Genomic DNA, 5523 nt, shown 5'->3' with positions numbered 1-5523 from the left:
AGCCTACAATGTGACGTCATTGGGCTCTGTAGAGCCTACAATGTGACGTCATTGGGCTCTGTAGAGCCTACAATGTGACGTCATTGGGCTCTGTAGAGCCTACAATGTGACGTCATTGGGCTCTGTAGAGCCTACAATGTGACGTCATTGGGCTCTGTAGAGCCTACAATGTGACGTCATTGGGCTCTGTAGAGCTACAATGTGACGTCATTGGGCTCTGTAGAGCCTACAATGTGACGTCATTGGGCTCTGTAGAGCCTACAATGTGACGTCATTGGGATCTGTAGAGCCTACAATGTGACGTCATTTGGCTCTGTAGAGCCTACAATGTGACGTAATTTGAGGTTCGGGGGGGGGGGGGGCGGGTACCGTCCTAAAGTCGGCTCTTCGGTGCTACTGAAAATTTCTGACGAGGCACTACAGCGGTAAAATGAATGAATAAATGAATGAGTTTATTTCGAACATTATTTGAAATCAAATACATTAAAACAAAACTATAAAAATAGGAGTATGAATCGGCCCTAACTGTTCAGGAGAGGAGAAAAACTGATTTTTATCCAAATTGAAAAAGGTAGGACTAGGAAGTCCGCACACCGTTCTTTAAGCTTTAAGCTCCCATTTCATTATGGGAATCAGGAATCACCGTTCCGACGCCTCCATGCAGGTCTTCATCAGGACGCCTCCATGCAGGTCTTCATCAGGACGCCTCCATGCAGGTCTTCATCAGGACGCCTCCATGCAGGTCTTCATCAGGACGCCTCCATGCAGGTCTTCATCAGGACGCCTCCATGCAGGTCTTCATCAGGACGCCTCCATGCAGGTCTTCATCAGGACGCCTCCATGCAGGTCTTCATCAGGACGCCTCCATGCAGGTCTTCATCAGGACGCCTCCATGCAGGTCTTCATCAGGACGCCTCCATGCAGGTCTTCATCAGGACGCCTCCATGCAGGTCTTCATCAGGACGCCTCCATGCAGGTCTTCATCAGGACGCCTCCATGCAGGTCTACATCAGGACGCCTCCATGCAGGTCTTCATCAGGACGCCTCCATGCAGGTCTTCATCAGGACGCCTCCATGCAGGTCTTCATCAGGACGCCTCCATGCAGGTCTTCATCAGGAATCATTTATGGAATTTATCTAAAATGAGTCAATAGCACAGGCAGTGTGTGTGTGCGTGTGCATGCGTGTGCACGTCACGTGCGTGTGTCCGCACCGACAGAGAAGTATCTAACATGCACGTAATTATGCTAATTATGTCCCCCGTTATTTTATAATTAAAAACTTAAATGTGTTCTACTCTCATGTGGTGTGATTTATTCTGTTATCGCATCTCATTAAGCCACTATTATCCCCAGATAAATGATACTTAGGAACCAAATGGACCCTTATGGGTCTGTAACTCAGAGAGTGTACAAATGGAACCAAATGGACCCTCATGGGTCTGTAACTCAGAGAGTGTACAAATGGAACCAAATGGACCCTCATGGGTCTGTAACTCAGAGAGTGTACAAATGGAACCAAATGGACCCTCATGGGTCTGTAACTCAGAGAGTGTACAAACGGAACCAAATGGACCCTCATGGGTCTGTAACTCAGAGAGTGTACAAACGGAACCAAATGGACCCTCATGGGTCTGTAACTCAGAGAGTGTACAAACGGAACCAAATGGACCCTCATGGGTCTGTAACTCTGAGAGTGTATAAATGGAACCAAACAGTACAAACTGCCACTTTTCAGCTTTCTTGGCCTCTGCAGCGTACTTTGTGTGGAGGTCATGAACCTGTCTCTTCCAGACATCCACCTGGTTGTGCACAGCATGTACAGTGCATAGCTCCTCCTCCAGCTCATCTATACACTGCCTGTAGAGTAGACAGTGATGCGCTCTTCTAGGAGGTACAGTTGCTGGCGTAGCTCTGCCCGGTTGTCCAGCTCCTGGTTGCAAGACTCCCCCAGCCTGCTCACAAGGCCCGTTGATCGTTTGAGGATGTTAATGTCGTCTTTGAGGATCTGGGCCATACTGATGGGTTCCTTCTGGTGGTGGCTCAGCGCTGACACCTCACTCTCCAAACGGCCCCCTCTCTTCCGTCGCTCACATCTGCTTTTCTCCCGTGCATGCGTCTCTAGCGGCAGGGACGGCTTCTCCACCTGGGTCGGTGATAACTGGTGCTCCCGGTCTTGACAGTACGGACTCATAACTTTGGGCACAGTGTCACAGTCTGGTGTAGCTTGGCTACTATCACCTTGGTCATTAGTGTCACACAGGTAAGCAATATGTCTTGATTGGTTACACTGAAAACTAAAGGGCTTCTCCTCTGAAGAGGACCTGTTAACTTGCCCATGTCTCTGCACCCCACTAGTGTACACACTCAGTTTCTGTAAGGTTGGAGAACTAATATTCAATTTGGCCTGCTGCTTTTGTACAATGTCCTTGGCATTTGAGCCCATTGCCCCCACCTCCAACATGCAGCTCTTCACGCTGGGGGGTTCTGACTCTTCTCTACCTTGCCTGGTGTCAGAAGGAACTGTAGCCCGACTGTCCTGGCCATTACTCTGACAAAAGCGAGCTCCATGTCCTGCCCGTTTGCACTGGAAACAGATTGGTTGCCCCTCTGGAGACCATTGGTATCGGGTGGCCTGTCTAGGCCTCTGCATCCCCCTGTACCCACCCTGTGCCCCCAGAGTGTTAACCAGCATATCGAGTTGCTCCTGCTGTTTCATTACAATATCCCTCAGCACCAAATACTCAGATTGTCCAGCATTAACTGCCCCGCTTGTTACCAAAGCCTGCGTTTCATGGGAGTGAGAGTACCTTACTCCTTGAGGCTGTCCCTCCTCTACCCAACAAATGGCCTCCTTCCTCAGGTCAAGGAGTGACACCCCAGGGGTCTGGCGCACAAGACTTTTCAGCTCTCTGCGAAGCATATGGTCCCTTAAACCAGGGGTTCTCAACGTTTTTGTCCGGGGTCCCCCGGAAATGCTTTGGCAATGTCTCGGGACCCCCGCCCCGCCCCCTCCCGACCCCCAATATAAATTGACTGCTACAATAACCTTAAACCATTTTGGGCGGGAACCCCTTTTGGTGTTTTAAGCATTGTTATAATTTAGCTATTGAAAAATAGCAGATCTACAAGCTCATAGCGCGCCACCGAGTGGCGCGCTACGAGCTTGTAGGTCTGTTATTTTTGAAAAATCGTGAAAATACAATTTAATTTTTTTTTTTTTTTGAAAATAATTTGGGGACCCCCTAAAATATTTTGGCGACCCTCCGAGGGGTCGCGACCCACGGGTTGAGAACCCCTGCCTTAAACCTTCCGCAAACTGGTCTCGTAAAACCTGATCAGAGTTGGGCATAGCATCAGCGTTAGATTTTTTTATTTTGTCCATGATAGACAACAATGATAATGAAAATTCTTGTAATGACTCACTTTCTTTTTGTCTGCACTCAAAGAATTGATGTTGTAATGAAACATAGGAGTTAGAGCATGAATACAGTTCTGTCAGTACACAGAAATTATTTGAGGGTCCTCTTTCCACACTTGGCCTAAACTTTATTTCGGCCCTCGCCTCCCCCTCCAAATGATCATACATGAAGAGGGCTTTGTCGATTTCTGACATATGCCGACCCCTTGTGGAACACTCAACCTCCTCTAACCAGTCTTCTATGCACAAGGACCCAGGTCCACCAGAAAACTGGTGACATTTTCTTTCAAAAGGGATATACATCACTTCCCGCCGTAGGCTACTCTCCCCATGAGTCCAATTACCTCGGCCAGGTGGTTCTTTGAGTCTCTCATTTTCCAATCTCATCTGTTCAAGCTGCTCCCTGAGCGTCACCAGTTCTTCTGCCATGACTGGTTCGGATGCAGTTGGTCAGCAGGCAAACTTCAGCACCCGTGGTAGTCTTCAACCGCTGTCCCTTTCCCTTTTACAAGCAATTTACTCAAAAAAAATCTAACCATCTCCCACATTAATTGGTCTCAAAACACTTATTGTACCGTCCTGCCGACTACGCCAAAATGTAACCCCTGCTAAATAAATAGATTGGACAGGATACAGAAGTATGGTACAAGAATAACAATAGTTTTATTTATAAAAATGGTACAAAAGGCTTTTATTTGTATATCAATTTTTTTTTAAAAGTAGTGTTTGAGATGATACTTAAAAATGGGGAAGAATGGTTGTTTCACAAAACACATCTAAACTAAAAAAGGAAAGGTAAGGAACAGCAGCCCTTTAGGGGTCGCTGTTCAACATTAACCTATAAGGCAATGACAAACAAAGTTACGCAGAGCACAATAGCATTGACCTAGATACCTAAGGAAGGCAAAACTGTTAAATACTACACACAGATCATAATACAATGTAATGCACAAACGTCACAAATTAATATTGCATGTCCCATCTACAGTATAACCCCAATATAATCCACAAACCAATAAAAGGATCCCCTTACCAAATATACAGCTTTAAGTTAAACACATCAGTCTCTCACTGGTCACACAGGAAAACAAGCCCCCTGTCTCCACCTGTAGCTGTTAAATGACATAAACCATGCAGGTTAGAGACAGTGACACCATTGCATATGTTACAGAAAATATCAAAACAGCCCATTTCTTGGTTCAGCTTTGCATAAACCTAATCTATATATATATACTTACAATTATCCAGTTTAAATGCCTACACATTTGAGGAGGCCACGCCCCAAACAATTCTAGACAGGACTCCACGACTACTACAGCAACATAAGAGTAGTGCAGACCTGACAATATAAAAATACTCTCATTGTAGATCATACAAAAAAACGAATAAAACAAATATACAATACAAAAAACAAGTGGACAGGCTTACCGAGTGACAGTTCAGCAGTCAAACATCCCCTCTCTCAACAACACACTACTGGCAGTGTTGTGAGGCCCCACAGCTTTCAGACCTGCTACCTGCCTGCTCAGAAAGCCTTTAAATACCCTTGTCACTTAACCTCTGCCTCCCTCTAGGGGTTACATTAGCATCATCGTAAACAGACGTATGGCTCAATGGGGCACGAACAGATCACTCTCTGACTTGTCAAAGGAAACGTTTTAATGCTTATATGTCTTGGTGGTTTGGTGAATGTAGTGGATTCGTTTTTAGATCGATCAGGGATCTGTTAATTGAGTACTGTGCTGAGCTGTTACTGTACATGGAGCTGAACTCATGCAACCAGCAGACAAAATAATAACTCACTGTATCAGTGTTTACTCCTTAGACCCTACACAAGACCCGATGTTATATTTCATGATTTAACATTTATTTGACTGAGTTTAATGGTCTGATTTGTTGAAAATAGCTGATCAACAAGCTCGTAGATCGCCTAGTTTCAAATAGCCGATGTGTATAGGCTTTATAGTGGCTTTAGCTGATGTTGATGCTATTTACAAAATCTGGGGGTCCCCGGACCCCTCGCTGTGCTATTGGAGGCTATATTGTTATTATAGGTCATTCAGTTAACACTGAAGTTGGTGCTTTCATTTAAGTACATTGATT

The 5523-nt window shown here is 45.6% G+C and overlaps 1 long non-coding RNA gene across 2 annotated transcripts; it reads right to left on the bottom strand.

The window, feature by feature from the left end:
* Positions 1-958: 958 nt before the first annotated feature.
* Positions 959-4929, bottom strand: LOC306918735. 2 transcript variants are annotated; one of them, XR_013789389.1, is made up of 5 exons: positions 4849-4929; positions 4659-4759; positions 4454-4532; positions 3765-4258; positions 1091-1137 (listed from the first exon to the last, which is right to left on the bottom strand). It is a non-coding gene; the product is annotated as an uncharacterized lncRNA (long non-coding RNA). The 2 variants fall into 2 exon arrangements; XR_013789388.1 differs by lacking the exon at positions 3765-4258 and having other exon boundaries at positions 959-1108.
* Between the last annotated feature and the right edge of the window lie 594 nt (positions 4930-5523).

Source organism: Electrona antarctica, assembly GCF_951216825.1.
Source record: "Electrona antarctica genome assembly, contig: scaffold_242, whole genome shotgun sequence".
Lineage (NCBI taxonomy): Eukaryota > Metazoa > Chordata > Actinopteri > Myctophiformes > Myctophidae > Electrona > Electrona antarctica.
The sequence above is the reverse complement of the archived record's forward strand: the minus strand, read 5'-3'. Positions and strand labels throughout refer to the sequence as shown.